Consider the following 27,957-nt stretch of genomic DNA (forward strand, 5'->3'; position numbering starts at 1 on the left):
AATTAGCTTCATGCTATTAGCATATGGGTTTGAACATTTCAGCAATTAAAATGTTCTTTATGATTCCAAAAAAGCTCTAGCCTAAATAAAATTGTGTTATGCATTAAAGGACAGACACATCGTTTGGTTGAGTCTCATCAGACTTGAATGAAGGTAAATATTTTTGGACAGTTTTTAAGAGTAAAACTGTAACGCAAAAGTTTAGTCAACACCTATGTGCATATTTCATTTTTGAACAATAAAAATCAACACCGTAGTCTTGCATAATGGTAAAAATGGAGTGATATAGCCTAATAAGTCAGATGATAGTAGTCCTGCCTGCCTCCAGTCTCCAGTCTAGTAGCTGTGTGTCTCATTTACACCTTTGTCACAGTATTTTTCAACCTCCCGCTGTCTGTAATGTGTTGTTTATGGAAGTCCTTGTCACCTTTTCACACTTGGCTCTCTCCAGTGTCTCTTGGTGGAGGAAAACGTGTGTAAACTACTCCTGTGTGATGTGTGTGATGGGGAGGACTCTGTGTGACGCATTTGACACTTCAAGGTGAGACAGACTGACACATTTAACTCTCTGGTGTGTTCAACTCTTGACACTTACGTTTAAACATTTTATTAGATTTTCCTGTTGAGGTGTAAGGGTTAATTATGGTTCACTTTGATCTCACTTCGTCCTATTGGCACATTACTGCCTATAGGCCTATATGTTGTAACCAGATAGTAGCAAAAGCGTGAACATCATTTTGCAGCTGAAATATCTATTATAGATACATATATACATTTGAAATATATATTTGTTAAATAACTACAGATTTTTGAGATCTAATAAAGCTTCAAAAGTGCTGATTTTGATAAAGCTTTATGCTGAAGTGTGTTCAACAGAAGCACTAAATTTATATATTTTTGCTAGCTGTTTTTATTTGCATTGTTTACTTAAACTATAAACGTGTAAATAAACATTCAGCTTTTTAGCAGGTCCCACACAATAATAAAAAAAAATACTTTTTTTTTTCTATCCAGTTGTAATGTAGTGGAGTAGAAAGTACAGATACCTGCTCTCGAATGTAGTAAAGTAAACCTATCCACTTTAAAATCTACTTAAGTTAAGTACAGACACCTAAAATATATATTTAATTACAATACTTAACTATTTTTACTTTGTTATGTTCCACCACAGTATTAGTAGGCTGTAGACTAGACATAAATTATTGGATGTGGTGTAAATACGTCATGCTGTTTCTCTGTCTCCAGGATCCATCTAGCAAACACACTGACCAACATGAAGACCTGCACAGTACAAGTTGTCCATCTGTAACGCCGGTTGGTGCCAGTCTTTCTGTCCACACACGTACACACAAGCACTTCCTCCAACAGCCTCTGTCTCCTCCAGGTCTACAGACACAGACATATTCTCTTATGTCTTTCAGATCTGCTGCTGCAAATCTCAACCCCAAAAACAAGACTTCTACTTTCTACCCGTTTGGTGCCCCTCGCCAATCTGCAGACAACCACCAGTGTAATCGACGCAAGGTAATCTGCCGGTAATTACAAGGGGTTCGTTAACGATTTTGCATGTATTAAAACGATGCATGCTAATTGCGCTTCACTGTTTCTCTTGCCTCCGATTTCCTGTTTACGTCTGATTAACCAAAAAAACGCATCCACAGACAATAACCATGTATTCTCTTATCGTGTGCCCGGTTCACCCTTGAGCTCTGCCAACACCAAGCATGGCGCCCTGTTTGTTGTTGATGTATGCTAATGCGCTACGTCCATCTGTTTCTTTGCTTAATTTGGGTTTAGCTTGTTAGTAATCATGTTCTTCTTTCTCCTGCCCTCGTCATTTCCACCCATCGCCCCCATTCGCACGCCTGTACCTCCTCTGCTACCCTCCTGATCTCTCCAATATCCAGCATCAGGGTGCCCGTCTGCCTGGATCGCTGCCAACTCAGGCGGTGAGGAGGAGGAGGAGGAAACTAGTCTGGAAATGCAAATCTGGCTTGTTTTGATTAAAAGACAGCTGCATATTTCATTAAAGTCACCAGTGGAGGTGAGAGAGGAGTAGGCACACCTCTCCCGGGAGGTAAAGGTTGTTTAGCTCAAGTGAATGTTGTAGGAGCCGCTGTTTAGTGCTACTGAGGGGAACAAATAGTACAGACAAAGGGCTGCCCAGGGACAGCTTTGGGTTTAATGGGGCTAGCTGGCACATCAGTTAAAGCCCACACTGATGCATAGTGCTACTGAACGCTAGTTGCATGTTAACAACAGCAATTGACAGTGAAATATAGACCCCCGTCAGACTTCAAGGTGCTTAGACACGGTAAGACAGTTGTTGTTTTTTACCCACCAGTGCCAAAGACAAAACATATACCTCCAAACATGGTAGTAAAAAGAGCAATGACTTCACATGTCGCCATCTTTTATTGTGTGGCAGCTCCCTCCAGGGCTGTGTGAACATAAAATAACATGACTTCCAGCAATATAGTATTTTACCACTTCTAAATAAGTTTGACCTTGACCAGACTTTAAGATGCCAATGTGCTGCTGTATATTTAGTAATATTTGTATGAAAACCTTTAAGCTACCAAGAATAAATAATCCACTTTGCATTCAATATGCCATGTGCTAAGATACGGGTCCTCTTTGACAAGGGCAGTGTGTGGATATGATACATGGTATCATATATTGCCTTTATTAGTCCCTTCATGTTTTTTTTATTTTGTGACTTCCAATTTCCTAAACACAAGGGTCAGACATAATAGAACATTTTATGTAGTTACACTAAGACAACATTATTTAGAGGCCTTACAGACTTACAGCCTTACAGTGTTTTTTGCCTTCTTGACATCACACTAGTGCACAGACCTGTCACGAAAGCATGTCTTTGTAAAATAGCACAAACTATAATAAAGTGACACTGCTGAAGACCACTTTATCTTGACATACTATACTATAACATACCATGAAGATCACAGTTCTCTTGTCCAAAAGAAGGTATATCCATAAGCTGCAGTGAATAAATGGTACAAAGAAAAAGCGTATTGATTATGAAATGAGCAAACCCCATACAGCTCAAATGATAATATACCACAAAAAAGTATGTACAATGCACCTTAAAAATAATTATTCGATCATTAATTGTTCATTCATTTAATGAGCAATAAGATAAATATATAGTACTTCCCATGACAAGCATTCACTTTCAAATAAGTTTCCTGTCCTTCAGTTTGACCTTGACCAACCACTCTTTGTTGTCTTGTGTATATTCATGAATAAAAATCACTTCCTCTTCTTTAACACTGATACAAAGCTAACATAAGGTTAGACTTGTTTCTTTGAGGGGTTGTCCTCTCTGTAGCTGAAGCTGGTGGGTGATTTATAGTTGGGAGAGCCCTGTGAGGTCAGGGGGTGGACGTAGTTGGACGTGTGGGGATGGGTCTGCTGGCATCGAGCCAACTTCCTGTGAATCCAAAGACATGGTACTCATGGGGGGAGATTGAAGAAGTGGTCCCTCTGCATAATCAATCAGAAACAATAGGGGAGAGGACCAGTGTCTTTCTTGACAAGGCTGATTGTATTTATGCAGCAATGGAAGCGAGGAGGAGCCAAATTAAAAGGGATAGGGAGTGAGGTGTGGGCTGGGCGCTGGGAGCTGTAATGGGTGGACTGCACTACAAAGCCAAGGACATATATCCAGGAGGAGCTGATTGAATACCCTGCCAATAAAAGAAGCCAGTTTCATGCACCATTGACTGAGTTGGCATCTTGGCTGTCGTGCTGAGAAACCCCCGTGGAGGTCATGATGTTGTGAATCGCATTTACTTCCTTTAAGAAAGAATCACTCCCTCACAGCTCATTTTATTTCCGGTTTTAGTTCTTCCTTATACACAATATACAGCATACCTTCGGTTTTGATGACATGTCAAAACAAGAGGAAAACCCAATTGGATTTTTGAAAAGATCAAATTCAGAGGCACAATAGGTGGGGAACTTAATCAGGTTTAAGGCTGCTGTGTACATACACCCAGGGATATTGTTCTTTTATTTTCTCTGTAGGTAGAACAGCATGTCCTAGAGCAGTCTAGCAAAATGCTTGTCCTATATCTTTTCAGACATGAACTTTCCACTGTCACCATTACTGTGGGTCTGTGCCTCCCAGCTAAACATATTAGTGGAAATCACATTCTGACAAGGACGGTCACTCATATATGATTTGAACCATCTGTATGTCTGACTATACTGGAGGCTTACACTTTCTAATTTAAAGGTCCACTGTGTAACTTTTGTGGTGGAGGGGCAGTTTTTCTCCATAGTAGGGGTGTAACAATAACCGAAATATCGTGATATCGTATTGTCAAAAGTCTCAGTAATATCGTGGGCTGTCACAATATATCGAATCACAAGTTCCTTTGCTTAAATGCATGGTTTTATAATAGTAATAGCTTATGAACATAGGGAACTGTATATGCCATGATTCATTTCAGTGCAGACAACATGAAGAGATATGTTTTTTACTTGAATTCTTGGGATTATGACGGTAATAATTCATACTAAAATCTTATCAAGGTATTTTAAAAGCAAAAAATAGTACCATCTACAATTATATTAGCCTCTTCAGAATATTGCAATAAATATCCTACCGTGAGATGCATATCGTGAGATTTGGATATCGTTGCATTCCTACTCCATAGAGATATTATTGCTTTGTCTAGTCTAGTGTGTTCAATATATCATCTTTGAACTGTTTTTCCTTACGACCTCTTGTACATTGTTGAGATATATTTGTATTATGCACAAATACATTTATGCAATTATGCCTTATTTGACAGCAGTCTCTTTGCTACATATTTAAAAGTTCTTATTAACCTTTATATTGTTGATCTTTGTTATGATAATATATTGTGATGTGTGAGCTACTCTGTCCACATTATTTCCCTTGTGGATCAATAAATTTTATAAGTCCATGGTAACAGGCAAGTAAAGCCACCAGGCCAAATTATCGGCCAGATCTATGGAGATGTTGCCCTGCTTACAGGATGAATGGATGTTTTTCTGTTGAAGGGAGCAATAGAAACACCTGTCATTGTATAAAATGTAAGAATTAAGTTTAATGTCATACTATGGAACATTCAAGGCAAAGCAATATCATCTCCATGGTGACAAGTGGCAAACCCTCCACCACAAAAGTTACACAGTGCACCTTTAAATATGAAACAGTCTTCTACTTTTATAGTAATTTAATTGTTCTCTTCAGGCCTGATTACTGTAGCAGGTGTATTTATCCTGTATGATGCCATGCTGCCTCCTGCTGTCCTCCTGTGGTAATAGCATGCACATAAAGCTAATTTCCTACTGCCAGCCCCTAACATTAATTCAGATACTGATCCGTGAGCCCTTGGAGCCCTCTTCACTCCATCCATGTCTCCTCCTTCTGCCGTTCGCTCACTCATGTTATCAATTCACTGTTTTCTCTAGGAAAATATAAGTTAAGCTCACCTTATTTACATTTATATGATCAGATTTTCACCCTTATGGATGCTATGCAAATTTGCCCTTTTCTCCGCCTTCGCCACTGCCAGTGTAGATTTGTTGCGAGGCGCTGAAAAAATAACATTGCCCTCTAGGTGGAAGGAGACCCAACTTAGGATTTCTGGACCTCATGAATTTTGTAATGATCAATTTTGTTTACCGTTGCTGCCTTGAAGTGTTATGTGGATAGTTTGAGCTCGGGATATATAAGGAGATTGATTCACAGCTGAAATGTCATTTTTATATACCCCTTTATATACCCTTGGCTACTGCCCCTCCAATGCTGTGAATATGATTTCTCATTTCTTCATCTGATGGCCTCTAAATTCCTTCCCCTGTTTTTGTGTTTGTGGCGTGTGGTGGGGCTATGGCAGGATGTGCTCAGCCACCGGTCACATCTGAAATCCTCGGTGAGTTGGACCAGAGGGAAATGAAATGCAAATCTAGTGGATGGCAGAACGAATGCCGCCGTATTGAGCATATTCAAGAAATAAGCCTTATGATTGTGTGTGGATGTGTGGGTTTAGAATGAACAAAATCCTCATAAAAAATAAATCTACATGAAGAAAGGTGTATAGTTTTTAAACCTGTAAAAACTAATAACCATAAGACATAAGCATGTGTAGATCTTTGCCAAACACTAGTCAATTTTATAAGGTATAATGCTCAGAACTGGACTCAAACTTGGACTCTGTTTTTTTTTTTTTTAGCTTAGGGGAAAAGTATCTGTTGCTATGATAGAATTTATTGTTTACTGTGTGATTTTTTCACTCTGATATTTGGTCCATAGCTTAAGAAAATTGAATTCTGTCAACTTCTACCCAGTTCACAGAATGTACTTATTTACTTTATGTACTTATTTACTTCTGTATTTATTCATTTTATAAACTAAGATCAAACAAGGGTTAAAGTAAGATAATGCTCAATGCTCAGAAATCAATCAATACTGAAAACTAGTATTAAAACTAGACACTCATTTGAACAAGTACTTATCCTTAAAAAAACAAACAAACAAAAGCAAGCATAGAGAGGGCACATTATGGAATCTTGATCAATATCAGACTTAGTTTAAGATTATATTGTAATATTATAAGAAACTTCTTTATTTGATATGAAAAAAGAGGACTTTATTAGAATTTTGATATTAAAATTGGTATTGAGTATGAAGCCTTTTTCTTAATATCAGATTTGTGTTTGACATTTTTGCATTGTGATAACTCCTATTTAGGGTCACATTTGCTGAAAATCGCATACAAAAATCTGCATGTTATCTTCCCAGCCATTTTTCATCTGAACCATTTGCACAGTACAGCATACTGTTAAAAGCCTAGTCTGACCCAATATAAAATGAATGGGGCACGCACCACTCAGCTTTTGTGTGTGTTTGTGTGTGTGTGTCCAGCAGACGCAGGAGAGGGACCAGCACTCGAGCAAATTGCTTTCTGGCAGCATATTGCCAGCGCCAGTCTTTATTCCTTGGGATAGGGGAGCCATGTCTCACACGATTACAGCCCCCAAATCAAACTGACAATATTGGCCTGCCCTGCTCAACCCCTGCACTGCCTACACACATTCCCTTGGTCCATACCATGCTATGTGCTACACCGGCCTGGTAAAGCGCTGATGTGGAATATTTAACTGACACTTCAGGCGAAACCTAATAATATAATCAGGTAATAAGAAATTAATTTTCTCCCTGGCTGCACTTTGACTGGAGTGTTGATACATACATGCTGAAATGCGGATAATGACTTGGTCTTATAGGTTCTCACTGGACTCTCTTCCCTACTTTTCTTACAGAATAACAATATATATATTTTATTTATAAGCGCCTTTCTTAGCATTCACTGTATAAAGCATAAACACAATACAAAACACTACTATAACATTAAACAGTGTTATGGATGCACTGATCCAATGCTGGTATCTAACATCGGTGTGGATACTGAAAAATTTGCTGTATCAGGTATCATCTTCCAAATATCTGTTCAGTCAACATCCTGGTTGGACATGTAAATTGACGCAATAAGCCTATTTACAGGTAGTAATTGGCCCTGAAAGTCTCATAATGTTTGAAATTGTATTAATACAAAGCTGTTTGGTAGTTACTTCGAGGATAAATAACAGCTACACAACACATTTGGATCAGTTTAGTCATATTTTATTTTTGTTTAAAGAAAATAAATGCTGCTTTCAGACTGTGCACTGATTTTGACTGATATCGTGATACTTAAAGTCATAACTGGATTGCTGCATCCCTAAACAAAGTAGGCTAATCTAATATGTTGGATTTTGAGGTGGGAGAGGGGGATGATTTCATATGTTCCCATGTATTTATCCCCATTCTGAAACGTGTGCACACAATCATACTGTAATAGCGATAGCTCTTTCTCTTTTTGTTTAAACCAGTTTGCACAAGACCACTGGACATGACCGGCACACAGGTACTCAGACAAAGATGGATGTGTGTGACTAGTAAACATGGGGGACAGTGACAGTGGCCTGCAGCGTTTGTCGATATAGTGACAGACAGTTTATTTGTTCTATTTTGATGTCGCTGGAGGTTTAAAATCAAGTAGTTTTTTTCTTCATTGGGGAATAAGGTTGTCAAAAGTATTGGAAATCAGAAATCAGAACTAAAATTATTGAAATCAGATACCCATGTGAGGAGGTATCAGTACTAAAAAGTCACTTTAACAAGTCCTTTTTAATTAACCTTTCCTGAATAGCTTTAGCATGATCTTGAGCTGTATCAGAACAAGTATAAGACCACATAGACTATTATACATCCATGGAACATACTTGGATGACTGAGAGATTACATAGATATAACACCATATGGTATTATTAACGAAACTACTGTTATTTAATGTTGAAAATCACATTCTGTCACTAAAGAGTGTTTTTTTTTTCATCATATTGTATCAGAATCAGTATTTAAGTATAGAATCTATTTCTCAGTATTGAAATCGAGAGATACATTTTTGTATCTTGAGATATCTTGGAATAAAGACGATTATAGTGATAAGCAGTAATTGCTTAAAAACTAGCTTGCTGTTTATGCTGTGCTGTGCTTGCATTAATATATTATTACAGTCCTATATCTTACTTTAATCCATGACTATATGGGAATTGTGTTTACTGTGTTAACTTGATAGCACATAAATACTTTTAAACATGAGACATGGAATTGTCGTTGCTGTGTTAAGTAAGGATTGTTTATTGTCACTTGTGTACGTGTGACTGTGTGAATGGAGCTCAAATTGGTTTGTCTTTTCTTCACTAATATCTGTGTGTGCATCCTCCCCCTCTCTGTCTGCTGATGCCTGTCCTTATGTAGTTAATTAGGAGGCAGGAGTCCATCGGTGTCACTGCTCTGGTGTTTTATTGTTTCCTTGTCTTGCCTCCGCGGCACCCAGCAGGGACCCATCAATAACCCTCCCCACGATGCACCCTCTCTCTCTGCACGCCGTCTCCGTGGCAGAGCTGCTGTGGCCCTGCCTGCTCCTGCCTGGCACCACCATCCATCTCCATCCCAACTCCCCCTCCCCCCTCTGCTGCTACCCATCCTCCGCCCCCTCGCCTCTAATATCGCCCCCTTCTCTACCTGAGAGCATTTGTCATCTTGTCGCTTGGTGAGTAGCGTCCGACACGATGAGAAGAAAAAAAACTGAGAGGCGGGAGGGGAAAAAAACTACAATATGCAAAAATGCAAAAAGGTAGATGCGAGTTGCCCTGGTAACGGCTCTGAGGTTATTTCCAAGCTCTGATGGAAATCAATGTCATGTGCCAGGCAGCTAGGCACCTCCGTCCTGAGGAAAATTAGAAAATGGGGGGTGGGGGATGGTTGGGAGGAGGCAGGGCTCGAAGGACAAAGAAAAATGCACAGAAGTGAAATCAAGTTTTTTAAGGGTGTCTGACGTTTCTTCAGAGCAGCTCTGAGCCTTGTAGCCTGGGTCATTTTCACTTCCTTTGCATGTTTTTGTGCCTTTGTTGCCGTTATAAATTGTGCTCCTCCTTTGCACATTTAACACCACCGCTGGCCTTTGCTCATTTGTTTACGTATAACGAAAAGCAAACTCAGTGGCTTTAAGGGTGCACAGATGAAAAAGATGAATAGCAGAAGGGAAAGGCTGCAGAGCACAGAGCTGTTTGTAGCATTTGAACTGGCTCAACCATCTGACTAATCTGCTCTGTGATAGCAACAGCAGCAGCTTCACACATCAACAATAAGCCGCGTCACATGGGAGCAGATGCTCTGATCTACTACAGGCACGCCAGCTCCACTGTCTCCTCACTCTCTAATTATTCATCTTATGTGAAAGATTTCAATGGGAATACAATACTGAAACAGACAGTGTGGACTGTAGTAGCATGGACTTATTACTCTCTCATGTTACGTCTTTCCTGGGATTATAACTGTAGATTTGTTCATTCTATGCACGCACACATCTCATGTTTCTCAGTACCTTCAGTCTCACGTTATGATTGAGAGGTACATTATTGATCCTGAAGGAAATTCAAACCTTATAGACCTTAATCCAAAATTGTAAGGTACATATATGTCAAATTAATAGCACACAGGCTCCACTTGAAAATCCTCTGTAATCTAAAGTTGAACATCCATGTCTTGCTGGCCTTACAATTGTAAATTTATTCTATTTTCATGTCTTATGTGAAGTAATAACCCATACATTCCCCATAACCCATAACATGCATTTTACAGTGTAAAGTGGTGCACTGCGGGGCATGCCTGATTGTCTGGTTTCAGCGTTGTGGTTTTGCTGAATGGATAGATGGGTCACGCATGCCAAACCAATAGGTTGAAGTGTTCATTTGCATACCTAACATGGCGTTCACACTCGACTTGACACATTTGCAGCCCGCCACTTATCCCATTAGGCCTGTCCTGTGTTGTCCTGTGGTGGCTGTATTGTTTGCTGCGTCTGCACTCTTCTCACTCACTGACCACCAGCTCATTTCCCCTGTGCTCCGGGACACGTGTTTGGAAGCAGCTGAAGATCTCCCATTGTGCTCCGGGGTGTACTGTATTATCAACATACTCACATGCCAGCAAATAGACACAGCACAGACATTAAATCTCTGCAGTTTATTGTTGTTCATTATAAATCTGCTGATGGCGAAGAAAAAATACAATCTGTACTAGATCAAGCAGGCAGAGGAAGAAATTTGTGAATGGTGTTCTTGGACAAAGTCTTATGCCCTAGGTTATATTTCTCTCATAACAAGCCTGTGTATAGTCTTTGTGCCAGTCTCGAGCAAATGCATAGGGTACTGTTTATTTGGAGGCAGATGATTTGCTATAACGACCTGGACAGCAAAAAGCAAAAGGGAGTAAAATGTTAATTAGCCATATAAAAGAGCTTACGCGACTCCACATTCTCTAATACAAATACACGGAACCTTTTTAAGACCCTTTGTGTATCCCAGTTAATAAAAGGGTAATAATTTGTCATTAAAGCATTAATTTTTAGTGTGCGCCTTTGCTCTGGCTCTAATTTGAGCCTTAAATAAACTCCCCATCCCCTGCAGCCTCCCCTAACCCTCCCTCACCTCCACCCCCTCTCCTCTCCCTCTGACTGTTTCATCTCTTAGGACTATTGCAAATATATGGATTTCCCTTGGCAGCATTTACAGATGGGCTATTTTGTTCACCTTTAAAGGTCCTATAGAATTCAAAATTGTCTCTTGTGAACTTAAAGACATGTTACAACACCACTATCTCATCAAAAACATCTCTGGAGTTGTGTTTTGTTTCATTCACACATGTTTGAGTAACACTTTATTATTAGTCTGTCTACATCTCCAAAGCTCAGAATGCTCTTTTTCGTCTCGTGGTGTCATGAAATTGTAGTTTTTAAGGTAACAGCTACCTTTTTTGCCTTTCATGCCTGAAATCATCCAAATGATTCAAGTGAAGCTGTATGGAGTTTAAAAACACAATGGAGCACTTTCTGTATTACCACAAGACGTCATAAGGTGGAATAGAGTGTTTTCTGTTTGAGAGAAAACCTCTGTGTGTTAAACTGTTAAACACACAACTCTAGTTATGTTTTTGATGAGGAAAGAACATTACAACATAGATTATAGGGAACATAGAAATAGAAAATGGTCTAATATGGGCCCTTTAATGTTGCTGAAGGATATACTTATCCACGAAACTCCATATTGTTTCGAGTTGCAGTGGGTTGTACGGCAGACGTCCAATATAAGACTTGTTATTCTGAGCTTCTGTTATCATAATTCTTTGTAAACCGCCTTATACTATGAACTGAGAAAAGCAAATTCTCCATGGTGCTGGACTGAGCTTTGTACGTCACCCCTGGCTTTACTGATAAGATCGTTTCCACCATTCCTCCTTCTATTTTTGATGTCGAGTGTTGGCAGCGCATTGTACAAATGAATATTCATGAAACTGTGAGACGCTTATATGTATATCGCAGTGATTTCCAGCCATGTCATCACGTTATGCAAATTGCCTCCTCACATCTCCATACATTCACTTATTTTATCTTAATTAATGAGACTGAGCAAATGTTTTTCCTTCATAGAAAATAACCTTCCTAAAGACAGAATCCGTGTTCTAATTAATAAGAACTGATAAAACATAATGACTTTCGTATTCCATTGCTGACTTTCATTTCTTCTTATGGCCAAAAAGGCTAGATGTCAATTATAAGTCTACTACTCGATTAAAAATTGTGTTTACTTTGACATAGCTATACCTTCATAGAAAGACTATTTGGCTCAACGAAAGATGACTTAAGAAGCAATCAAAAGTCGGTTAATGAGGCTACCGTTGGAGATAATGTTAGTTTAAATGGCTGGTCTACAAGAAATATGATTTTCCTTACATCAAATAGAAAATGATTGGTGTTGATCTTTGAATTCATAGCATGTAAACCATTAAGGATGTGTGGATTTATAGCGCTATATACTGAACCACTCCCGCAGTAAAGTATGTGTATTGGTTGTGCTTCTTATAATAAGGATGTTTACCAAAGCATACTTAAAGATCCTGTATTACACAAAATGGATTCCTTTGAGCTTTAAGCCATGTTATGATGTTGTTACCTCATCAAAAACTTACCTGAAGTTGTGTTTTTTTTAATTCCCACATGTTTGAGTAACTTTTATGTTTGAGTAACTTTTTACTATTAGTCTGTCTACATCTCCAAAGTTCAGAATGGTCTTTTCCACCTTGTGATGTGACATAGTGGTAGTTTCCAAACTAACCCTTTACATTTAGTTCAGTAGAGATCGGAAATTACAGGGCTGAAATCATCTAAATGAGTCCAGTGAAGATGTATGTAGTTTAAAAACACAGTGGAGCACCTCCTGTATTACCACATGGCATCACAAGGTGGAGTGTTTGTTGTTTCTGAGAAGAATTCAGGCTAAATATGCAGAGTTTGTGTGCTAAACATGTGTGACTGAACCAAAACACAATTCCAGGTATGTTTGTGATGAGGAAACAGCATAACATAGATCAGAAAATAGCCTAGAATGACCTTTAAAAGAATGTCTTACAAGGATTTATCCTGATTCTGTACTGTACACTCTCAGTTCTCTTCTATCTACCTTTTCATTTAAAATCTTTGAAATTGTGAGCCTACCTTTTATATTATAGTTACAAATCTGTCTTTCTTGTGCAGAATCTGATACAAAGACCCTCTTCCTCTGCGTTATTAAAAGAAGAGACATCTCAGACAGCATGCAGATCCACTGAATTACAAGCCATGCATTGAGTTCATCCTCTGTAGCCAATGTGTGGAGCTTTGAATGCCGTTTTCATCTTGTGAGATAAAACTGCAGATCAGGAGAGGGCTAGATCTCATGAAGGGGGGAATAAAGGGAGGAGATGAGGGAAGCTGACATTAGGGTCAAGTGCTGATCTGGCAACGCATTCCCACTTTCAAATCCATCTATATGCATATGCACACATTATGGCCCTTAACTGCACATCTCCTGCTAGGAAATTGCAAGGGGTGGGGTTAAGGCCTAGGCGGGGACAGAAAACACATGTCTATAATCAAATACATATCACAAATTATTTAAATGTAGGCTCATGCATTTGTGTGAAGGAAAGAAGAGTCCCATTCAGGTCGCTGATAGACCGCTCCTCCGCGCTAGCCCTGTTCATTGCTGTCATTCCTTACATCTTTTGACATTTTCAATTATGTCTTTCACACATGGCTGCGCACTTGTTTTTTTCTACTCCTCTATTGCGATTCTGTCTCTTCTCTCTCTCCAATTCCTTCATTCCATTTCCTTTTTAAGTGGGAGCTCCCGTCATTGCTTTGTGTGGCAGACCTCTCGTACGCAGGGGTCAGGTAGCCCACGGATCCCATTACTCCCTCGCTCGACCGCGGACAGGGGAGAGAGGGGAGATGGTGGCGAGAGAGACGGAGAGAGAGGGACAGGGGCGATGGAGGAGTGGAAAGGGGCCTGTCAGATATGTCAAGGACTCCTGTTCAATTTATCTGTGGATCCTGAGGGGACTGCAGAGGGCACGCAGAATAAAGTGGAAGTGGAGTGTGCTTTTTGGGAGGGTTGGTTTTTCGGACCATTTTTAGTGCACATTAAATTGAGCATAGATTTTTATGATGCCTGGCTTTGTGATGTCTGTGGTAATTGTTAATAATGACATTGACATTTGACAGTGTGATTGCTTTTGAAACTGGGTGATACATTTTAATACTTTTTATTAAAATACGCAAAAGTGACTGTGCTTCTCTTCTCATAGCATCATATTGCTTTTGAGAATCATTATGTATTGTTCATTTACGATACCAGAAGTTAAATGGAATTTTGGATTAATACAATATTTAATAGAGCAAATGCATAGCAATTTGACAAGATCATGACCTTAGGAATGCATGAGGTGCCTCAATACCCAGTGGTTCAGTGCTAAAGACCATCGCCTTACAGCAAGGTCATGGGTTCAAGTCCCAGTTTCAGTAACTATGGATTAACTCTCCATCTGATCACTATCTCGTTCAACTTTTGTCTAAATTAATTTATCTTGATGTGGACTTTCCTCAAAATGAAAATCACATTCAGGATGAATCATTGTAAATACAGGATTAGTTTAAGCACATTTCAGCTAAATACATCATGTAATGTCATGTAATGTAAATCAATCACTACTGAGTGATTTACATACAGCACGCACACACCGGAATAGTGCACTAATATACTGTGCAGGCCTTATTTTTTCATTCTTCCAAGCTTATTCATTCCTTTATAAGCTACTATTACCTTTAACACTATATTTCAAGGGTCTTGTGACAGCACACTGAATATACACTTAATAAAAATTATACCTGAGAAGGATTGCTCTGAAATTACATGGCTCAGCACGGTCATATCTCTAACATTGTCATTAAAATAATAATACATCGCCACGGCAATTTCACCACATGAATTATATTAGAAAGTACGTTGTTGCAGGCATATAAATACATGTGCTGGTCTCTTGTCAGGTCTTGTAAACACAGTCACAGATTGATGCTGATGGATGGGCTTTGACTAATTGATTGAGTCGTAATGAGGACATGATGTTTTCCCTCACCATAAGCACAACATCAATAATATTTATTCAGTATTAAAAAGCACAGGGATCTTTTTTAATGTCTAGTATCTGATGGATTTATGGATTAGCATGCTAGCTACCTGATTAGCAATGTAAGCTTTATAAAACGCATTTTTCTCCATTAGGCTAATGCAGAGGGGATCCCCCAGCTCTGGAAGCTATGATGTAATGTGTAGTTCTAATGACCTCAGCATAATCACAACCATTACGTGACAGCACCCCGCTCTCAAATCCACTTCATCACCGGAGCTTTGCCGTCTACACACATGGCTCATTTACAGCTACCCCTCTCAAAAAATAAAATAAATAAAAATTAAAAAAATAAAAATCTGACAACCACCAATGCCAGAGCTAGTGCCAGATCTCACCAGACTTTTCACATGCAGCCAACTAAAGCCCTCAGTTGTTAGTTTGTCTGAGGTACTGGACTTGGTGGTGTTGCCAAAACTAGTTCTGGCTGTATACTCTCTTACAGCAGGGTGCCTGAAAGAGGTTGGAGGCGAGATTGGTCTTTTTCCAGGCTAATCATTGAAGCGGGTTGCCAGGTCTGCTTGTCTATATCCTCCCTCCCTCTCTCTCTCTCTCTCTCTTTCTCTCTCTCTCTCTCTCTGTCTCTCTCTCTCTCCCTCTCTCCTTCTCCCTCTCCTGCAGACTGTTAACCCTGACCCTACAGCAGGAGATCCTTCATTGGCACGAGGATAGTGTAAAAAAGCAAAGTAGGAGGGGATTCAGTGGCGCGATTTGAACAAGAGGAATGGGGAAGTCATGGTCAAGGGCTGATTAATGAGCCTTTAATTTAATCTGCTATTCCCATCCCAACAGGGCCTCGCCACGTGGCTCAGTGGTGGCGTATTATTTTTAACAAGAGTGTGATCTCCCGCTTTCCCCCTCCTGTCTGTTATCCCTACTTCCTCCTTTCTTTACAAGGCGCTCTTATCTGGCCAAGAGTGTGCGTTATGAATAGAGGGCCAATGATTAATGGAGATTTAAGACCTATGAAGGGTATCTAATCAACGCCCAGCCACTCCCGCCAGTCTCCCTCTTTCCTTCCTCTACTTCCGCTGCTTAAACAGAAGTGACTGCTGCAGACAGACTCTCAGAGCAGGCAGCTGCTGTTATCCAGCCAATTACAGTGATGAATGCTTGAAGATGGCCCCTGACACATATTTTATATTGTAAGATCAGAGGTGCTATGAGAAACGTGTGGGTGCCCGATTGTGTGTGCGTGCATGTGTGTGAATAATACCTGGATGGATCTTGACTCTCTACATTACTGTCTCCATCTAAAGTTTTTTATTCACTTGTCAGATTGTGGGGAGATTGTTAACTTCAGACTTCAGTTTTCTTTCTTAGTGTGGGCTCAAAGACTGATTTGTCAGTTGGAGTTTGTGTACAGGGAAAAATGTGCAATACATAGCAGCTTTCAAAATCAAGGTTTACATAAAACAGCAACATGATTAATATTAAACAGTTCCGTTACTGGCCCCTGTGACTGGAAATAATATTTTAGTTGGAGTGGGATTTATATCACTTCTAGTATATTTTGGGCCTTTGAGTTTACAATCCTAAAAGGAGCTTTGTTAACAAGAATACACTTCCAGCTGTAGGGCAAATGCTGGACAATAAAAAAAGCTAGCATAGTTTTTATTTGCATACGCATGTTATTTGCAAGATGTCCCAAATTGTTTGGCTAATATTTAATTGTTTGGCTAATATTTATTTGTACGTTTATTGTAAGTATCTGTTGGGTTTGACATTTGAAACTAAATTCAAACAGTTTTTATGCAAGGATTATAAACTCTTGTGACATAGGTTTATGATGGTAATTATTGTTTATTTTGTACATATTTTTATTGCAACAGTGGAGAGGTTTCTGCTATGTTTTTTTTATGTAATACGGTAAGATTTGATCTGTAGAGGGATGAAAAAGTACCTTTGAAGATTATTGGCCAATTCTGACTTGTTCTGATTTGTTGTAGCTCCAGATTTTTAATGATACTGTATTATAAAAAAAAATGTTTACTGGGATTATCCATTAGCAATATATTGTCCTACAAAAGGTGTTATCATGACAGGCAAGTGAGAAACAAAGGGAAAATGGCATGTAAAGACACTAAGACAGTCATTACTTTTGCATAGACTTATTCTATAGACTGCTAACATCCTCACTCACATTTTGACCAGATTAAAATGAGCAAACGTAGCAGTTTTTTTATTCAAAAGCAGAAGCAATTCATTTATTTCCAGATAATTAGAAATGATGGCAGGTGGAAAAGAAAGGAATAAAAAAGTGATGGGAGAAGAAAAGCTTTGTCGTGAGTCAGAAGCGAGACGAGAGAAGCTCTTTAATACAACCTCTGATTACTAAGTGGCTCTGTCCATTATCTTTACACAGTGAATAGCAGAGCACCATAAAGGTAAAATGTGACTCATCCATCCCCACTGGTTATCACTCTCTATGCTCTTATACGAGCCCCCCCCCCAACATGCCCCCCCCCACCCACCCTGAATAACCCCCACCTCTCCCTCCCCTCCATCCACACTTTGCCTGACATACTACCTACTTAGCCTCCCCCTCAGAAAGTGATTTTTAGACTGCAAATGTCCATGCATGTCTCCATACAGAAATGCATTGTCCATAGATTTACAAGCCCCGAATCTGTATTGATGGATGTTTTCAAACCTGACTTTTGTGTATGCATGGGCTCTTGTGTATGCATGAAAATCTGGATAAATGCGTTGTGCCATTCCCGATGTGTAGCCTCTCAATCGGAGACCCCTAAGTGCACACAGGTCTCCCGTTCTCCTCGCTGTGGTCGCACCAAGAGGTATTGCCTGCCTTATTGCTGTTGAAAAGCCCCATCAGTGCCAGGCGCCCTGATTTATGTCCCTGATCCTCTCCACCTCCAGCTCCTTTCCATTAGGCTTTACAATATTCCCCCCATTGTTCAGCTAGCTGCGTTATCGGCGATGCCCAGGCCTGTCACCGCGACCTGCCCTGTACACAATCAAAAGCACGAGGAATGGAGTGGGGGAGTGGGATAGGGAGAAGGCTTATAGGACAGAGCGAGATGGAAGAGCTCGCTATAACAGATAGGGGAGGGGGAGCTAGGAGATACCAAAGTGGCAAGTATTGAAATGGAAGATGTCCATCTAAGTTTTATTGTGGAAGGGTGGGGGCTGCAGAATTCACAACCACTCTAGGACTATGTGCCATTTGGTTGCATAGCTGACCCCCACCAGATGTGTGTGTCCATTAAGATATAGATTTTTATGACTTCAGGATGAGTTTGAGGTACTCTCTGTATAGTATTGGCGTATAGCAGATAACGTGATGGTTATTCCTATAGCATTTTGATACAAACCCTACTCCGTCAATTTCAGTCAGTTTAATGGCCAATATAGAAAAGGTTGGTTGAAAGCAGTGCACACCGTTGCGATCATTTAAATGTAGGTGCCTTTCAAACCAGGGTTTACAATCTAGAGCAGGCAGATGCAAGTAGTAAGTGTGGTACAATGAATGCTTGAGAGGCAGCGTGGTGAAAGGTCGAGTGGGCGCCTGAGCAGAATGTGAATGAGATGGGCTATTTAAAGAGGCTGTTTGTCTTGATGGTGCGTGGGCGAAGATGGAGCTTATCAGGCTTGTTTGTTAAGGGTGAATCATGGCAAGTTATTTTCAACTTTAACGAGAAATTAGGCACTATTTTTGACTCGCAAAGAGCATTATTGGAATTGTTTGACTTTCTGAAGTTATACTTCTTTCAGTTTTAATCATGTGAAAGTTAGTTGTTTCAAATCAGTGTTTTAGATATGTAGGGAGCAGTGAGTCAGAAGACAGAAATAACACTTGCGTAACACAATTGATGAGAATATAGTGTGTTGGTGGAAAATTGCCCTTTGTATAATAAGGGCTTTGCTTATGCTTTTTTATTATATTGCACTGAATCCTTACTAAGGTAAAATCTTTTTCACATGCTGACTTAAATACAAAGTACAATGTTATGGAGAAATATATTTGCATTAAAATTGGATCTTTATTTTTCTAGAGGAAAAAGAAACTGTTCTTTGCCCGTATTTGATTGCTTTCTGTAAGGGTGGCTGTAACATAAGTAAATTGTCTGGTTATGGTATGGTGTGCAGGGTGATTCAATGCAAAACTATGGCCAAATTGCCTTCATTGCATATTCAGAGTCCTCCTCCGTCCTTTAGAAGTGCCAGATCATTTTAGCAAAAGATATTTCTGACACTTACCTTTTAAGAAGGGGAGAAGATGAGAAAACAGGATGAAAAGCAGTGGAGGAGGGAGAGCCCGTGGGTGCAGGGGGCGCCAGATAAGCTTGCTTGCTTTCAACTCTGCAGAGGATAAAGACGAAGAAGTTTTAATATCTCTAAATCAGTGGCTCGATATTGAAAGTGTCATCTAATTGAAAATGATTTAGGACACTGGGCCCGCCTGGCAATCATATATAAATTCACTTCTGACACTGGCTCCAAACTCTCTCTATTTCTACTTTATGAGTCATTTGCATGGTGGGGGCCTTGGAGAGTATAAACCATGCAAATGATATGGAGCGCTGCGCAAGGTGATGCATCCCCCCCTCTCCTCCTCCTCCATCTCTCCGTCTCTCTCGTTCCCCCTCTTAGCCTCAGGAGAAATGCTTTCTGCTTTGCTGCTGCCTTTGTCCAGAAAGTCATTTATTTCTCTTGTTGTTCTCTCGCTTGCTATTTTACAGCTTGCCGCATAGGTTAGAGGGAGAAAGAGCCCTGCGCTCCATTCGGCTGAATAACTGTCATCTCCCATTTGTTGTGTTGTGCACCCAAGTAATTTTCCTTATTTTGTAAGAAGACCAATGGAGATGCAATACAATGTGTAATGTGTATCCCAGCTGTAAATGTACAACTGTTCAGTGGCTCTAAAAATATTAGAGTGAATTTCTTTCTACGCCTGGGACTGTAATGTTAAGTAATGGTGTCCAGCTTAAGGACATTTTTTTGGTTAACTTCCTAAAAGCTCTTGTGCTCTTCATGTATCATTACAGCCCTTAGAGTCTGTGAGGCTGCTCCCTTAAAATGTGAAGTGATGCACAAAATGAGACCCCTTAAAGTGCATTTGACAGATTAATATATTTTTCCAGTTATTACTTGGTTTGGTGGGATAGCACCTTTAGTAAATATTCATAACAATTTTGCATTAGTTAAGTGACAGTTTGTGAAGAAATGCAGAAAAAAGTTACATGGAAGTAAAAGGAAGTAACCACAGAATATTTCTAGCCATGTCATCAACTGCATCAATTCCTGACATAACATTCTGAACAATGATGAATATTGTATTGATATTATAATTTTTATTTGTCAAATCATAACTATTCTGACAAGTTTTGACTTTTATTAAAATGAGTGTTGCTTGTAACATACATTTATGTCATATCTTCTCCCCATGACAAACCTAGAAAAGACTAGGCAAGTTTTTTTGTAAAATCTTAAAAATAATTGTTAAATTTATTTTAGAGAAATTAGTAGTCTAATCTGTCATATGTTATACGCAGCCACCTGAATGATCACCTTAAAGGGCCCATATTATGCTATTTTCTGATCTATGTTATAATGTTTTGTCACACAGACTGAAAGAAGTGGACTAAGTGAGTGTGACGTCACCCTCAACTCAAGCGCCACTCTAATGAAGCTTGTGATGCTAGCAGTTACAGGGGCAAATTTGGGGCTAGGCTCTATATTATGAATAGGAATGTTTTGACGGAAAAAAAACCCCACCAGGATCACGTAGAGCAGGTTAATACAATCATTTTAAGACCAAAATGACGAGGCTATAAGTAAGTCAGCCTCGTAAGTCAATGGGAGCCAGGGTCAGTAGGACTTCCTATATTGAATGTGATGGCTAGCTTATTAAGTATGTCCATTTATATATACAGCACATGTTTAAAACACAAATCCTGTATATTTAGGCTGAGTTCTTGTCTCAGACAAAAAGCACTCCGTTTCACCTTATGATGTCATGTGGTAATACAGGAAGTGCTCCACTGTGTTTTTTTTTTTTTTTTTACTCCATACACCTTCACTATAGCATTTAGATGATTTCAAACCTGGAACTTCCAATCTCTACTGAACTAAAGGTTAAAGGAGCTGTTAACTTGAAAACCGCCATTTCATGACATCACAAGGTGGAACAGGAGCAAGGTGGAGCATTTTGTGCTTTAGAGATGTAGATAGAATAATAATAAAGGGTTACTCAAATATGTGTGAATGAAACAAAAATACAAATACAGGTATGTTTTTGATGAGGTAACAGCATTATATCATGGCTTATATATTGGACCTATTAGAATTATGTTAATTATGTAATTACTAGTTAGAATTATGTCAGAACTAATCCTGGAGACAGAAAGGCAACTTACAAAACTTAATTTCTGCACATTTATATGCCCTCTGCTGCTCAATAAGACAGCATGGGGAAAAGTAAAGCAGCATTGCTGAGTATTTTTTCAAGTAATGTTTCAAATATATCTTAATGGTAACCTGTGAGGTAACTGTAATAGTAGTAATGAGGTGTAATAAGGTAATAGGTGGATTGACAGAAGAGTAGATTTCAAATACAATGGTTCAGTCAAAGTCCATATAACACTGTGTACTGCATGTAATGATCATTGTGGATATACAGTATGGTTATATGTGTTAAGTACAATATTCAACCTGAAATAGATGAGACACATACTTTTTATTTGTTGATGTAAACAAAACCACAAAGTCAGGTACTACAGATTACATTGATTATGCGTACCAAGGGAGAACACAAGGGGTATTTGGTGTTTTTTATATAAAATCATTTTCAAATAAATATCTTTTAATTATAATATGATAATTAAATGCCTTTTTATCTTTTTAATTTGAATTCCTCGGCCCATCTCCTCTCTCAGATGGATATAAGGAGTTCAGAAAGGCCGACAGTTCGCTTCCCCTTTACAGCTTCTATAAAACTTTTATGACGTGAAAATCCTCTATTTGGCTCTCTGGAGGGAAAACTTAGATTAAGGGATGAAGGGATGAGGGAGGAGCAGAGCAAAGATGGGAAGAAATAAAACAAGCATCAGAGCAGGCTCGGCTGGAGAACGGATATAGATAGTCGCCCTTTTGGTCTCCTTCGCCCACAAAGCTCTTGTTATTAAGACATAAATAAAAGTTGCATGGGGGAATATCCTCTTGCACATTATCATCTAACACTGTGTGGCCTTTCCTTGTAGAAATGGGGCTAAGTTATCCCACTGGGTGTAATTTGTGTGTAAACATGTGTGCCCTGGTTTTCTCCCCCTGGATCTGAGGTTTTGGTCCATTTACCAGGAAGAGGAGTACAGCGCAATAATAATCCGCTGTGTATATTTATGTGCATATGGTGAATCTGACACGCATAAGGCTTTCTGAATGTGTCACTTCTCCCCTTGAACGTATGCCCACCGCTAACCTACACACCCATATGTATGTGCATGTGGTTAGGGGCCTTATTTGTGCCTATATGCATCAGCAAGTATATGCAAATTTTCTTGTGGTGGTGTGTTAGTTTGCATATCGGGAAGTGAATGACTGCGCCGGTCTCAAGTGCTGCCGAGGGAGTTGCTATGTGCGCGTGTGGTAGCGACGGTGGCAATCTTGTTTGTCTTCAACTGCTGCTCAAACAATGGCTCCCCATGGGCCTGCTCTCCGCCTAATTGAGTGACTACAGAAAGAAAAGAAAGGGAGCTAAAAGACAGAGAGAGCAGTGATAGCATGTGCTCAATTACCCACACACACAAACAGGACCACCACTACACAGAGGAAAAGTCTAAGGCTACGAAAACTGTTATGAAACCACACAACAAGCCTGTTATAGAGCGGCGCACTCCAATCACAGTGAATGAAAAGACGGCCGTACTTAATCCAGCTCAGGAGTCTCTCAGGGCAACACTGAGGTAAACCAAATAGTCGATAAACTGTTATGTTGTGTCTGTGAGGCCTTGAAATGTCTCCATTGTTGCAAAATGGATTTCTTCACAAAATAACACACACACATTGAGTTTGCATGCTTTTTGTGGACATTAAAGGGCCCATATTATGCTATTTTCTGATCTATGTTATAATGTTGTTTACTTCTCACAAACATACCCAGAGTTACGTTTTGTTTCATTCACACATATTTAACACACGAATCCTGCATATTTATTTCTTCTCTCAATCAGAACACCTTGTGATGCCATGTCGTAAAACAAGATGTGACTCTGTGTTTTTAAACTCCGTACACCTTCACTAGAGAAGTTAGGGTAATGTCAGCCCTGGAATTGCCTATTATCCCTGTTGATCTAAAGGTAAAAGGTGGTAGCTGTAACTTGAAAACCCCCACTGCATCACAAAGTGGAACAGAGAATTTTAAGCTTTGGAGATGCAGTCAGACTAATAAACCAGGATAACTAAACATGTGTGATTGAAACAGTACACAACTTCGAATATGTTTTTGATGAGGTAACAATATTCTAACATGGCTAAAAGCTCAAGGGTCAATTTTGTTTAATATAGAACCTTTAGATCGACTTAGATTCATTGCCTGGAGACTGATCCTCAACATAACTTCACTACTTGCCTAACCTTAAACTAAACCCTAACCATAGCCTCATAATAAAGCATTTGCTGCATTTAAAACAAAACACCAGTAACACAACAAAATTAGAAGTTGCAAACACATTGTTAAATAGTTGCACTGGGATTGCATCAGAACATCCAACATAAAAGGTCATTCATCATAAAAACAGGCTTTTGTCCAACTTGTGTCTCATGAGAGAAGGTATTGGATTTGAGTTTCTATTGTTTAAGACCTACACAGTTATATTTATGGGGTCATAGTTGTTCTTAGGCGGTATAAGTTTTAGGATGTAGTTTTGTTTTAGAAATTAAATGGCCTATATTACACTATTTTCTGATCTATGTTATAATGATGTTTTCTCATCAAAAACATACCTGATGTTTTGTCATGTGGGAAAACAGGAAGTGCTCCACTGTCTTAACTAGAATCATTGGATTTGCATTCAGACCTGGGATTACCAGTCTCTACTGAAGTTAAGGTAAAAAGTAGCTGTTAATTTGAAAACTACCTCTTCATGACATCACAAGGTGTAACAGAGCATTTTGAGCTTTGGAGATGCAAACAGACTACTATAAAAGGTTACTCAAACATATGTGAATGAAAGAAAACACAACTCCAGGTATGTTTTTGATGAGGTAACAGCATTATAGCTTGGCTTAAAGCTCACAATATAATTTAACTTTAATGTACATCTCTTTACACAGAGATCCACATTTGCGGAGAGATTTGCTTTGACAGTGTACAAAAAGCAATAACTTTGCTCTCTTGTGGGTTTATACTGAAACAGGGCCATGGATATCTGAAAAATATTACTGCAGTATTTTTCATATTATATTTTTCTCATGGAGAGGAGAACACTGTAAACATATATTAAGTTAATCGGTTATCAGGTAAAAATAGTAAAAATCAGATGTCCATGAAAAAAGCCTTATTTTGCAATACTCTTGTCAGTAGTATTGACATCTCAAATAAGTATACAATATTGCAATTTAGATTCTAATTTATGTATCAATAAGCGTTTGGAGTGTCATCTGTGTGTGCGTTCAAAAGCTTGTAAAACTTACATTAAAACAAAACTTTAAAAATGGCAGACTTGCTCTTAAATCCAAAATACTATAATTCTCTGTGAATTTGCACAGTGCCTGTATAATTTTATGTGCATTTGTGCCACCAAAAAGAGCTCTCCTCCTCAATATTATTTTTACTACCACACAGAAACACACCATTTGGACACATGGGCCAAACAGTCTCTCTCAGCACTCCAAGACCATTAAAGAGAAAGACAGGAGGAGAAGAATGGAGGGGACCCAGCAGTGAGCTCTCTGGGCCCATTACAGCGTCATAGAGCAGGGCCACTACCAGGAGAATAGACTGCCCAAACAAGTGGATTAGGACTTTCTAACGAGGACAGGCAATACCTCTTGATGGATGACAGCCTTCATATTGTACTGGCGCGTAGAGGGTGGGTGTTCACGGGGGCTTCAGTCTGCGGGCATGTGTGCTTATTATTAGGCCAATGTGTGTATGTGTGAGATATGCACAATGTCTATGTCAGGGTTTTCAATGGTAATGTGTAAAATTGGTTATGTTCTTAGAGGATCATTTTATTAAGGCGTTTTGTTGTTTGGGGGCATGTGTACAGTAGATGTGAATGTAATTATGGTCAACTGTATACTTAAAACTTTAGGGGCAGTAATGGTCTGTCACAATAATTACTATATCAGCATATCATTCAATATATGAAAGCTGGAACAATTTTTTGGGGGGTGCATTTTCTTTGCAGTACTAGGAAACTGTGATTTTTTTGGCTATATAATTACAACTGCAAACTAAGTACTAAAGTGTATTACAATGTATATTATAATGTATATACAATATCGTACATTTAGAATAGTTTTTTGCGGTTTAAATCTGCTTTTGGGTTATTGTATGAGTGGAATAAATTAGTTTCATATTATAATTTATCGTCTATATTTACTTCACCAATCAAATTTCAAACTTTGTTATCATGACAAGCCTAGACAAAAAAGTACCAACCAAGTAATACTTGACAACATTTTTCCATTGCTCCAAATATTTCTCTGCACCTTGTTCCTATTTTTTTTCATTTTTTATTTTTTAACAAAGACAGGACCCAGATATTTTTAAATAGAACGCCAGTGTTCCTCCAGTATCGTTGACACATTCACTTGGTAGTACAATAGAGCCCAAAGCCCACAAGCATGGAAGTGTCGGCCGCTTGTGTAGTCAATGGGGCCCTTTTACAAGCTATTTAAGAGGATAAAAAGCATGTCCTTTTCAGCACGACACCGGTGTCACTGTGTTTCTAAGGCGCTGCAGGGCCATTTAGGAGCCGTGGCAGCACCGCCCGCCTTGATTAAAGCGCACAGTGCAGAAAGGAGAGAGGCAATGCTTGCTAAGTGAATATGGAAATGACCTCGTCGCTTGCTCCCACGCCAGCCCTCTCCAAACATTCACATGGGCCCTGTCCCCTTTATGAGGCTGCATTTCAGTAAACAGCTATATGTGCTCTCTGTGTTTAAAATACAACCTAAAGAGAGATGCTGCGTGAGTGTCAAAGGGGCAGAGGGGACAAATAAAAGTAAGTGGCAGATGCATGAGCACATAATGGATCCTATAGTCAAGGGTGTGTGAGCTGTGCCTCTTCAAGCTCTGATTAATTATTATACTGAAAGGGGTCCCTTACAGTGAGCATGGACTGGCCTCTATAGTTTGTCACATAAATTTTAAAAATAATTTTGCAAGCGGTCCAACGTAATAAAACATACACTAATATTATACCTGTATTACCTTTGGCGATTCACGTTCAGACTCTTGTCATACACTTTTGTATTCTGTACTGTAGGTGAACTCATTTGCATATGTGCTCTGTCACGTGCCATTGGCCCTCAAATGAATGTGTCCTGCCATTGAAAATTCCAGCAATTAACCCAACACAACATAGTTGTCATGCGGTAATTGACCTAATTGTTTGGCTTGTCAGCTCCCGTTCTACATATTAAGCATTAAATATGCTGGATGTCATTAATCAAAGGATGATCATTTTCCAGGAAACAGGAGAGTGCTGTGTCTTGTTCTTGTTTAGCCGTGTTAAAGAATCTGCAAGGTGCTCCAGCCCCACTGCCCTCTCTGCATTTTAATCACTTCAACATTTTACAGGCTTTAAGCCTTTAATAGCTTGTGAAAGCCCCTATTTTACAGCTCAACAACACTCCTCCAAATTACTCACAGCCTCCCTGTGTTATTTTTCAGACAAAGAGGGTTATTTGAAAACTGCATAAAATTGAAATTTGTTTTTCCCTGTGTAAACTGCAAATAGAAATCTGTTACTCCAACACTATGGTCACATTACTGTAAAGCTCCCATTTGAGTTGTAATGTGCGTTCCCTGGGCTCATGGTCTGTGCTGTTCATATATAGGTCCTTATGGATACGTGTATGCGTGTATGTGTGTGTGTGTGCATGCGCACGTGTGTGTGTGCTGCAGCAGATGGCTCAGGTCCAATTCACAGCTGATTCACGACTCAGGCGTATGTATTTAGAAGCAGATTGCCTCCAGGTTGCTATAAAAGGTGTCGAGCTGCCACTTTTATTGGATTTTTTAAGTGAGAAGATTACATCCTGTATATGTCTAATGGTCCCCCACTCGCCACTTATTCGGTTTCTTTTCTCTCTGGTCAGGTTTTGTATCAGGTGCAGTCACAGAGGAGGCACTGCTCTCTTATACTCTAGCCACACAGCCAGTGCATTAATAACAATAACAATAAAAAGGTAATCAAATCTGTAAAAACAATATGTACTTAATGTTGGCCCATGATCCACTGCTAAAAGCCCACCTCATCAAACTGCAAATTAGTCTCAGCTATAACTTTATTAGAGCGCGGCCCGGAGACGGCTCGCCATAAATAATTCAACTTCAGCGTCTGAGGAAGCTCTGAGATTTAATTCTAGTGAATGGAGAGTGGATGAACGCAGTGAAGGTCTGTTTGTGAATGCCTGGGAGGGAATGTTTCAGCCACTGTGTGTATGTGTTTGTGAAATTAGACAACCCCCAAAACCCAGCAGCCTCTATCCCCCTCTGTTCTCTCATTGGCAGACTGCGGCTTGTGCCTCCCCCGAGTAGAGTGGCTCCCACCAGGTAGTGCCATGGCAACGGGGCTCAGACATCTATCACCCCA

General features: G+C 39.4%; 1 long non-coding RNA gene across 1 annotated transcript; it reads left to right on the plus strand.

Annotated features, from left to right (window-relative positions):
• The first annotated feature begins 16 nt into the window (after positions 1-16).
• LOC129410254 (uncharacterized) lies at positions 17-27,957 on the plus strand. Its single transcript, XR_008632795.1, has 5 exons — positions 17-153; positions 452-541; positions 1,246-1,314; positions 1,422-1,524; positions 27,876-27,957. It is a non-coding gene; the product is annotated as an uncharacterized LOC129410254 (long non-coding RNA).

This window comes from Boleophthalmus pectinirostris, unplaced genomic scaffold (assembly GCF_026225935.1).
Source record: "Boleophthalmus pectinirostris isolate CB_2022bp ecotype Guang Dong unplaced genomic scaffold, ASM2622593v1 HiC_scaffold_22, whole genome shotgun sequence".
NCBI classification, from domain to species: Eukaryota; Metazoa; Chordata; class Actinopteri; order Gobiiformes; family Gobiidae; genus Boleophthalmus; species Boleophthalmus pectinirostris.